Here is a 12,043-nt window from a genome sequence, read left to right as displayed (position 1 = left end):
AGTGAGATGAGCGCACAACCCTAGAGTCTGTCAAGACTGGCCCGTACGGGCAGGGGTACCTTTACCTTTACCTTTAAGTGGAGAAAGACACATTCTAAATGTGATCAAACACAGGCTAGATCTCACTTTAGATCATACTTGGTGCAAAGAAAGAAGTCTCCCCACCTCTACTGCATCCACACACTGCAGTCCAATGGAACTGTTTAGGTAGCAAAGGGTCTGTAGAGTGTTAGTCCCCAGTGTGAACACCAACAGGTTACAGATAGTTCATTGTGACTTATTTGCTAAGCACTTAGTGGAACTTAGAACTCGACATTCATTCCAAACTGCACCTGACATGCATCTTTAACATACAGGTTTTCTGTGTTGTTTTTTAAAAGGCAAATTGCATTGACTGGAGAGGGGAATCTGCTAATTAACCTCTTCCTCCCTTGCTAAAGTCTTAACCACTGCTGGTGGTTAAGTTCCAGATGTTTCTGGGTGACGTGAGGTAGCAGATTGCCCTGGTAGATGACCTACATCAGGAGAAAGTGTGATGTTGATTCCTCTGAACCTCTCAGCAACTTTCAGTACCATCAGTCCTAGTATTTGGGACAATTTGGATTGGGAATTAGATATACTGTACAGTGGTACCTCGGGTTAAGTACTTAATTCATTCAGGAGGTCTGTTCTTAACCTGAAGCTGTTCTTAACCTGAAGCACCACTTTAGCTAATGGGGCCTCCTGCTGCTGCCGCGCCGCCGCAGCACAATTTCTGCTCTTAACCTGAAGCACTATTTCTAGGTTAGTGGAGTGTGTAACCTGAAGCGTATGTAACATGAAGTGTATGTAACCCGAGGTACCACTGTACTATGCTTCTGTTGTTCCACTCCTATATAACACACAGGTCTCATAAAGTGGAGGTGGAGGACTTTGGCTTTGTGCAGTGGCATCTGTGGCTATGCAGCTAGGTGTTGTTGGCATATCAATGACACCCAGCTCTGCTTTTCTTATAATTTAGATGTAGCAGTGGATGTCCTGAACAGATGCCTTCACTTGAAACAATAGGTTGGCTAACAAGCTAAACCCAGACAAGATGGAAACAGTGCTGATGAGTAGGGCTTGGCAAATGCTATTTAAGTCAACAGCGAGTGATAATGGCTTTGTGTGACAAATGGCATCTGTGGCACATAGTCCCATTCTTCAACTGCTTTGCCAGCTGCACCTCATCTTCGAGAGAGCCTTCTCACAACTTTCCATACTTTGATAACACGCAAGAATTATTGCTGTGGTGTTTGCACATGGACTTCCCTTTGAAGAACATTTGGAAACTTTGGTAGGCTCAGATTCCAGTGACCAGGTTGCTAACAGGGATCTACTACACTGCACCCATTTTATGGGTGCTAAAATATATTCGCTGGCTCTTAGCTTGTGTCCAGGTGTGATTCAAAGGGTTGGTTTTGTAACTTGTAAAGTCCTGAACAGCTGGGGACCGGGGGGGGGGGGAGGCTACAAGAGGGCTGCGGTCAGAGTCCCCACAGTTGCCTGGCACAAACATTCTATATCCTTCAGGCGCCAGATTAAAACTGTCTTATTTGCCCATGCATTTAGCGGATGATTGCTTATTGCTTACTTATTACTCCCTTTTGTGCTTCCCTTATCTGCTTTTTCTTTTCAGTGATTGATTTTTTTATTGTTTGTTTTTATTACTTGATAAGCTGCCTTGGTTGCTTGAAAAGCTTCAATGCAGAATGCAAATGCTTTAATGAAAGAAATTAGATTCTCTAAAATTATTCTTAATAATCCAAAGACAATACAAGGCAGCAAGCAACCAAAGTTCACTAAGCCCCCACCCCCAACACTCCAAGTGTCCTTATTTTCCAGGGACACTCACGGATTTACAGAAACCGTCCCAGTTTCTTATTTGATCTCAGAATGCCCTACTTTTCCTTAGGATGTCCCTATTTTCTTTAGAGAAATGTTGGAGGGTGTGGAGATATGCGACCCCCAAGCCAAGGAGACAAGTAACTATAAAGCTTTTAAAAGACATCTGAATGCAACCCTGTAGAGGGAAGTTTTTATGTTAAAACATTAGTTTTATTACGTTTTTATATATGCTGGAAGCCACCCAGTATCTGGGCAACCCAGTCAGATGGGCAGGGTGTTGTGTTGTTGTTATGTCACACAATGCTTTTGGTTGTGCATCCAATTGATCCAATATGCTTTTAAATGTACTTTTTAAAAAGTATACTTGCTTTGGAGTGCTTTATAAATCAATACTTAATTGCTCGACTTATTAATAAGAATTAATACTTCGCTTAATTTGTTAATTACTGTATGACACCTTGTGAAGACTTTATTATAAAAGGCAGGATATAAATACATCAAATTAATAAAATACAATTAGATACAGGCTCGGACACAAACTTAGCTATAATCTAATATAAACATGTTCACAATTACATGTTTCATGATACAAGTGCACTCACTAATGAGCCCAGATTGGAAGCAGCTCCCTGTATAGTTTATGCCGAGTAAGGAGAATTCTTATGAAAACAGAAATGAAAGCAGAAATTGCCAGTGTTCATTTATTCATCTCATGTCTAGTGAATATGATTGGCATCGACTGTTGTTTGTTTCACTCTGTAAACAATAATCTGCATTCCATTTCCTTTCCATTGAAATGAATGGGGTGGAATAATGTAATGGCAACATAACTTATGTAACTTATAAGATTTCATCACAGTGAGAGGTGTAACATAGTTTTCGACAGAAGACAAACTGCAGCAGAACGGAAACACTGCTGCATGTGACGAATACAGGGAAGAAAGGAAAACTATGCCTCCTTACATCCCTAATGCTGAGTGGTGCGTGATGGTATCTGGCTACATGATGTGTCACATGGTTATGAGGATCTAGAAATATTTTGACTTTCTTTTCAAATAGGTCAGGTAATGGTCATTATGTAGCAGGGCAGATGGCCGATTAATTTTTTTCTAAATCTCTTCCGGAAGCTACTTACAAGCAGATTGTTCCATAATTGGTTTGTTTTTTAATGCCCCTTTATTATTCATTATTGATAACTATCAGCAAAAACTCCCAGAGACGATCCTTTGGGCTCTGTAGGTGAACTGTTGATCCATAAGCAATTAAGGAGTTATCTGCTGACCCACCAAAACAGTCCTATTATGGAATGTGGAAGTTCTCAATTATTTAAACCTAAGAGCGCCCACACACTGTGCAGTAGCTTTCATAAGGGACTAAACCTATTTTTTGAGTCAGACACCAACCGGTAGTTTTCTACTATTTCCCAATAATTTGTTTCAAGTGAGTTTGAGGCAGGCCTCTGCAGATATGGATGGAGAGCTGCCAGGTGCAGCCTTGGCTCCCCCCTGACCCCCCCAGCTGTGTGTCCTACCTGGGTCCTCCGGAAACAGAGGTGACGCTCCCGCTAATAACTTTTTCAGAGATATGGAGGTGATATTGAAGAGGTGGTCTCCACATCCGTAATTTATTCTGTGCAGCTTTATGAAACCGACACGATATGACATTCTGTAAGGACCTTACAGAGATGCAGATGGACTAACATATGGTTACTGCAGTTATTTTCAGGGAAGTAGTCCCATAGTTTGACAACAGGAGCAATGAATCAGGCCTTTCTTTTGGGTGCTGTGGTTGAACTTTTACACTGGTAAAGGAGAGTCTATTTTAGTGACCAGTTGGTTGGGATACTAATGGAGATGGTCCTCCAGAATGCCTTTTCCTGTTTGGGCCTTAGGGTCAAGGAAGGTTACTCTGTGCCATGCTTTCTCTCTCCAGTGCCCACAAGCAAACAGTCCTTCATCTTTTCCATTTGCAGCTGATCTCTTCCATTATCCACAGACCGGGAGGAGATGATCAGTAATTGTTAAGTGCTTGAATCAGAGACTAATAGCTGGCTGCTAATTTGCCCTGTAATGCAAGTCTGAATTCCTGGTAAACAAACTGGCTGCTTTTCACACACAGGGATGGTTGCCAAGAACCTAATATTAGAACTCTGGAGTGAAGGCTTTTAGAGCAATTCCATCCACTCAAAAGATGTTTAATGACATTAAATTGTGTACTAAATAATTAGAAGATGAAGGCTCACTTGGAGTCAATGAGTTATTGTCTGATTAAGGTGGAAAGGGGTTTCTGTCCTACTTTTTAAACAGTTGTACTAAAATGGTGTACCTGATAAATGATAAAGATAACTAGGCCTTTACCTATGGGCAAAAGAATTGGCGCAAGATGACGTTATCCATCAAAGTCTAAACAAGATAATTCCTGGCTTCAGCCTTCTTCCAAGTGGCTTTTTAAAAGCATACCGTTGGTAAAAGGTGATATAATAAAAGTCAGATGTGGTTCTAAATTTTTATTGTAAGCATCTGCTGGCAGGAATTTATGACTTAGCAAAAGGGGCTTTGGGTGGGAAGATGCACCGATTGCTTCTGCCTTGAGGAAAGTAGAAGCTCCACACCACAGAAAAACACAGTGTCAAGTTCAGAGGCTGTGTGCGAGCAGGAAACAGGAAAGCCAACGATACTCAGTTTGAAGCACATGCAGAGATGGATAAACTAAGGGATGTTATATTGATTTTGCAACTGAATCAAAGTTAATTAGTAAGTTAACCTTCAGCGGCGTTGTGCGTTGGCTTCATCCCATCAATATAAACAGAGTCCAGAAAAGTGCAGCCGTGGCTCAGATGATCAGTGCAGAGGGAACTGGGTCTCCTGCCCTATCCTTTGTGATGGTTTTACCCTTTGCTGGTTCTGTACTTGTAGCAGCTACATAGCATGCAGAAATCTAGCACGTCATGCATTCCCTGGCATGGAGATAAAATTATAACGAAGGGCTCGTCTGACAAATCACTAGGTATCTGTAAGCAAAATGAAAGTTAGCAAGTTTTTTGGCGCTGCTTTCCATTTGTTTTATCACAGTGTTCCTGTACAAAGCTCTGGTTTCGCAGTGGCGGTTGGGGTTTGTCTGCATTGGTAAATCCCGCCCCCTGCATTTCAACCTTGAATTGTGGTGATATATGGGGTTTGCCACATAGCAGGAGGCAGAGCAGGGAGAAGACAAATGGATCACATCTCAGTAGTGATGAGAAAAGCATTTTTGATGGTATGATGCTAAATATCTGAGATGTCTGGCAGTTGTACCTTATCTGTGGCTACTATCATGCAGCAAATACTGCACTGTGTGCTGAGGGAGCCAGGTTCAATATCCCCCTTGCCTTTCTTTTTTGAGGGGCAGCGATGCTTACCAAAGTGTTGCACTGTAACAAAGATCACCTTGAAAATTTGGGTTCCAATGGTTTGAAAATAAAACTCAGTGTTCTTCAACCTTATTTGATGATCTATCTATGTTATCAATTTTAAAATAGTTGAATTTCTTAAGTAAAGCTTTTATCCATATCCATAACACTCCAAGGGTAAATTTTGTTGTTGTTGATTTCCAACTTTCCACTAATCACATTGTAGATGATGGGCAGCAAAACAATAATTCCAAATAGTGCAATATGGTTCATTTCTGGATAAATCCTTTGTTTTCTCCAGAATTTCTTTCCAATAAACAATAACTGTATATTGCCAAAATGTATAAAAATAGCTGCTCCAAACTCAGTTTCCTCCAAAAGCACCTGGATCTGGTCCATGATCTTGCCCAAGAAGGGGTGATTGACAGATGGCCAGAAATTACTTAGATTTTCCAAATCCAGGGAGGGTTTCTTGAGGAGTAGTTTTATCACTGCCTCCTTCAAGCAGGCATGAACCACACCCTCTCACAATGAGGCATTAATCACCTCCCTGGCCCCCTCACTCTTAGTTTTATCAGCCTCGGCCAAGAGGGGCAAGTAGTTACTCTGATACAAGCAACTTGTCCACATCCTTGAGCCTTACTAACTGAAACTTATCCAACACAACAGGGCTAGACAGTGCTCTGGACACCTCTCAAAACAGCAACAGGAGAGACATTCATGTCTCTCCTATGGGCTTCTCAACGGCATCTGCTTGGTCACTCTAGAAAAGAATAAGTTAGACTAGCCAGGTCTTCCATTTCCTGAAGCAGATTCACAAAACTTTCTGTTTTAATTAATCATTTATTGAATTATTATCCCAAAAAGACCTTCACATATATATGCCATTTACAGATAACATATAATGTAAACAAAGCTTAACAAATAAGTTAACACGCTGCTCTATTAAGCCATAGACAATAGTTCTTGCCAAACGTCATCTATTAATGTTCCAGTATTCAGCAAAAGGTCACCCTTGATCACACAGGGCAAATGCAGTTTGCTTTGTATTTTCCCAGGCACATTTATAATGGTCCAATTTATTCATTAGCATGGCTTGCCAGATCTTGCATAACTCCTCTTCTGTTGTAGGCAACAAGTCTTTCTTCCTCTCTAATATGGTGCCAGAAAGATTTGTGCTTAACTATTTGCAGATTAAAAAAAAGAAAAAGGAGTCAGTCCATTGGTTTTGATGGGTTTCCTACAAGGTTTGCGGGGGGGGGGTGTACTTTCTCATGAACAACCTTTTGAAGGTTGCATGACAGTGGTGGATGGGGCCAGAGTTTAAAGTGGGTGGGATATGTGAGACTTTTACCCGTTGAGATTGGTAGGGCAGAAGGTAAGGAGACCAACACAGCTTCAACTTAGAAAAAGAATAATCAAACAGCAGAGGGAACAGTTCTAGCCCAGCCTAGTTTACTGGAGGGTTCTTGTTTTTTTGATGGAAGGAAGTATTCAAAAAGCATCCAGGAAGTGAAGCAGCAGTCCATTCTACCAACTTAGAGGTGATACCGTATCACTTTGTTCTACTGCATGTGTAGCTAGGGATGGGGGAGAACTTTGGTTACGTCTGCATTTAAAGGTAAACCTATCTAATCCACACTTTCCAATACAATATGTGAACTGAAACACAGCCATCCTTCAAAACTGGCTTATCTCTGGATTTTGCAAGGGAGTTCTCCAGCCAAGAAATATGCAAAAGAAATGAATATACTGGTGTGAAATCTGCCTACAAATGCGTATATTGGCAAAAGTAACATACAAAAAAGTGTTGTTGTTATGTACTGAAGTTCTCACCCTGGGCCAGCAGAGGGATAATGTAGATAGTTTTCACTCAGGTCCACGTCAGTTATTTTAGGCGGGAAACCCTGGGTTGTTGTTGCTACAATGTTGACAGTTGGCTGCCTATAAAAGCAGGCCGGCTGAGCTGTTTGCCGTTCAGTTCTGTCCAGCTTACAAATAAAGAGCTGCTCTGGAGAAATCGCTGTGTCGCCTGCTATGTTCGCACACAACTTAATAGTTGTATTAGGAAAATTGCTATGCAAAAGTGGGCACATTGGGTGCAAACGGTGTACAAAAATGCAATATATTAGGAGAGATCTGCACTAAAATTCTGAAGCCTCTAAAAAAAAAGCAGATTGTTGTGGAAATGTGAAGTGAATTTAAGATCAGAAAAATGAGATACCGAAATTTACCCAACCCTAATCACTGAGGGCTCGTCCACACTTCTGCTTGGCCCTTGCCTAGAAAGCACAGGCCCAAGCGGTTTTCCACTTGCCCTGCTGCTTTCTCAGGGAAAACCCGCTCTTTAGTGTTAAATTGGTGTAAGCAGCAAGCGGAAGTCTCAATGAGCTCTAATATGACTAAGCAGAGCCACTCGCTGAAGAAATGGGCCGCAATCTGACACACAATTGTCACAGTTGCTTCAATCCCACTAATATTAATTGGGGTTTAAAAACATGACCAGTTCTCCCAGACTGTGGCTTTGCAACATAAAGGTAAAGGTAAAGGGACCCCTGACCATTAGGTCCAGTCGTGGCCGACTCTGGGGTTGCGGCGCTCATCCCACTTTATTGGCCTAGGGAGCTTCTGGGTCATGTGGCCAGCATGACTAAGCCGCTTCTGGCGAACCAGAGCAGCGCACGGAAACGCCGTTTACCTTCCCGCCGGAGTGGTACCTATTTATCTACTTGCACTTTGACATGCTTTTGAACTGCTAGGTTGGCAGGAGCAGAGACCGAGCAACAGGAGCTCACCCCGTTGTGGGGATTTGAACCACCGACCTTCTGATCGGCAAGTCCTAGGCTCTGTGGTTTAACCCACAGCGCCACCCGCGTCCTACTTACCTATAAATAAGAGTTCTTTCCCTGCGTGAACATGACTGATGAATTATGAAGTGTGAGGGGGTGTTTCCTTTGCCTAATTGTGGAAGAATGTTTTTTTTCTGCATTATGGAACCAAACTCCAGCTGCTCTGTGTCCTTCCCCTGCTTCTCATTGAACACCCCCACAGCATTCCACTACAGGCCAAGCAGATGTGAACTAAGGGTGGGTTTATGGGCTTAAGACTTTCCCTGAATTCTAAATGGCTGAGATAACAGTTTTATTTTGCAGCCTCCCAGACTAGCAGCCAGCAAAAGCCAGAGACCAAGGGATTCTGAAATAATCTTTTGATTAGCTGAAGTCAATTTTGCTAAGTGCTAGTGGCTCTGAGAAACTGGTTCTGTCAGAGATCCCTAGGGATCCATTATGTATTCAAGGCAATAAAGGAAGAATTGCTTGAGGGGGTTTTTCCCCTCCTTTTTTCAGAAATAGAGAATTATGGAGGTTATTTTTCCCAGACTACAGCTCTTTGGGTTTAAATCTTTGTATCTTTGGGGAAAGTGTTTGCTTCAAATGAGAGCAGTTAAGTACCTCCGTTTCCTAATGTAAGGTTTAGCAGAGACATCTGAGGAGGTTAAAGCTCTCGCATCTTATTTCTGAGGCAGAAATTCTCATGTGCCTCTACCCCAAACATTTTGATTCCCTGGGTATTATACTCACTTCCCCACACCACTGTCCAAGCAGGTGTTTATTTGCAGCAGTGGTCTGTTACTGCAGTGTTCTTCGATCTGGTAATCCCCAAATGTTGCTGGACTACAACTCTCATCATCCCCAGCCAGGACCCACGGTTGAAACGCACTGTTCTACTGTTTGTCTTGACCTTCATGTTAGTTACTTTTGCCCACAGCCCACCATCCCTCTCATCCCTACCTATCCTTTATGTGCTGGTTTCCTGCCAAAAACGTCCCTTAACAGTAACCAAAATATCTACACCTGTTAGGATGAACTGAGTAGACATGTAGCATAGTCCATACTACACAAGGCACCTGAAGTTTGAAGTTGGCTGTTTCACAACAATATACAGAATACTCTCCTCTTAATCCCCCTCTAGCCCTTTGTCCCTCTGGTTTCCAAGCTTCTCCAGTTCTTAGGTTTTTTAATCCCCTTCCTCTTCCCACTTATAAATACACCTTGGTATGTTCATCTCAGGCTGTGTGTGCACCATACATTTAAAGCACATAAAGGTAAAGGGTAAAGGGACCCCTGACCATTAGGTCCAGTCGTGACCGACTCTGGGATTGCGGCGCTCATCTCGCTTTATTGGCCGAGGGAGCCGGCGTACAGCTTCCGGGTCATGTGGCCAGCATGACTAAGCCGCTTCTGGCGAACCAGAGCAGTGCACGGAAACGCCGTTTACCTTCCCGCCGGAGCGGTACCTATTTATCTACTTGCACTTTGACGTGCTTTCGAACTGCTAGGTTGGCAGGAGCAGGGACCGAGCAACGAGAGCTCACCCCGTCACGGGGATTCGAACCGCGACCTTCTGATCGACAAGCCCTAGGCTCTGTGGTTTAACCCACAGCGCCACCCACGTCCCCTGAAGGTTTTTGAATCCCCTCCCTCTTCCCACTTGGTATGTTCATCTCAGGCTGTGTGCGCACCATATGTTTAAAGCACATACCCCACTCAAAAGGAGTCCTGGAAACTGAAGGGTACTGGGAATTGTAGCTCTGTGATGGGTAAATTACATTTCCCATTATTCTTGTCTTGGGGGGGGGGGAGAATGTGTTTTAAAGATGTGTGTATGCAGTCTCAGCCTAAAGCCCTCCTTCCCCCAATTTCCCTTCATCTGTTCCCATTTAGCTCAGCTCTGAGCCTCTATCCCGCACGCCTTTCTGAGTTGATTCCCTGCCTTGCCAATGTTCCTTCTGCCACTTGGTCTTCTGGGCCATTTATCCTTTAGTTGCCATGCGTCTTGAAATCTCTTTCCACAAACGTTCACAGCCCTCTGTGCTTTCCTCATCCACCCAGACAGCCCTGGATCTTTCTGCCTCTGTTCTTGCTTGCTGCTATGAACACAAAATATCTCTTCTGCCTACATGTCCAATTCCATTTTCCTCGTAGAAGATGTACCGTTTGTCATCCTTTTCTCTGCGACTGACCCTTTTCTCTGCAGTAGTTAAATTTAGTGACCAGTCAGTCTATGACATCAGAGCAACTCAACCAATGACACAGAGCTTCCCTCAGTTATTTAGATGCATGTATGCTATAGTAATTATGAGAAATTGTTCTGACAGCTACTGCTAATCTTATGGCCAAGTAAGTACTTTTGCTAAGTGACTAAATGTCAACTTCATTTCCCATTAATCAATAACATTTACCATGCTCCAGGTGTAAATATCAAAAGCAAGCTTCAAGTTGTAACATAATCATTAGGCATTAATTGGTACATTTCAAGAACCACCAAAACTATTCAATATATGACCCAAGTGCATTATAATGTCCATCAATTACTGGTAAATTATCATATTTGCCAGAGCTGGCTAGGAATTTGAACAAATTAATTGTTTTTCAGACATCTTCTTGCTTCAGTTATAGTTTTATTTAACCCAATAAAAACACCTCTGCTGTCCTTGTCCTTAAATATATGGTACTCCAAACATATCACAGCTGGATGAAAGACTTCCTTTGACTTTGGCTTTACCTTGTACAGAACTGCTTTTCTTCCCTTAGTTTTCCTTTTGAACTATTCCATTGAAATTGTGCAATTATCTGTTTGGCTCACCTTGCATTTCTGACCTTCCTCAGGATTTGCTTTAACCCCTTACTATGGATCCCACTCACTGATAATTACCTTCTTCTGATGTTCCATCAAGACTTCTGTAGCCTTGATTAACCCAAACAATTTTCTGTATTCTTATATTATCACTTTTCTTGGCAGGTCACTGATGAATCAGCCACACACTGCAGCCTTTAGAAACAAGCCATTCCATGAGGCAAAGCAACCTTTTGCTAATCCTTAAAGCTTGCCCTTAGCATCCCTGTATTGTGCTTGCTGCCTTCCCTCTCACTCCTTCCCACTTTTCTGGACCTGAGGTTTGGAAAGAATCCAGCTTCTGTGAGCATCATGCCCTGGTCTAATGGAATATGTAATTATTGCCACTGAGGCATGCAGCTAGACTCTGGGTCACTATTAACTCAGAGTGACAGGGTTCATTACGCACATGCGTATCTTCAAAGAGGAGGGAGTGATGGATCAGAAATTAAATCAAGCCTAGTCGCTCCGCTTCAAGTGCTGTTAGTTGGGGCGTTCCAAAGAACATAACTAGGAAATAATGAGATGAAATTAAGCAAAGATAGATGGAGGATGAATTAAAAAAAAAACCTCTCAAAGCCCAATTAGCCTGCAGCGCAGGGACAAGCCATGGTAGACAGTATTTATGTGATCCTGGGGCCAGATTGCTGAACTCCTCTGTGGATGTGAAATACAGCTCCCAGAACATTCATTCTATTCAGCTTCTGAAAGATACGGTCAGAGCTGTATATTTATTTCTATTCTAAGGGGGGAAAAACCCTAAATGAATTTTGTATTAAGGTAATCCAAATTCTGCAACACAAAAGCAGAGTTCTGCGACCTGAATAAATTATGCAAGTTAACACAAAGTGTGTATTTTCCCATTGTGCTTTATTTCTTATTCTGCAGTCTTTCCAATTTGCATTATTTATTCCGCTCCAGCCATTTGACAGGAGAAGCAAGAAGCTATGCAGGGCACTGAAGCTGTGCTCATCTATTCAGTAACTCCTCTTTCTGCTGAGAGTCACCAACCATTGCCTGCAGATGTTACTGAACTGTATCTCTGCTAGACACAAAATTCTGCACTCAACGTTGCATTCTGTGGCTTTTTCATGCTTTCACGGAATCAGAGCC

Source organism: Podarcis erhardii (assembly GCF_964252035.2).
Source record: "Podarcis erhardii genome assembly, chromosome: 2".
Taxonomy (NCBI): Eukaryota; Metazoa; Chordata; class Lepidosauria; order Squamata; family Lacertidae; genus Podarcis; species Podarcis erhardii.
Note: the sequence above shows the minus strand (reverse complement) of the source record.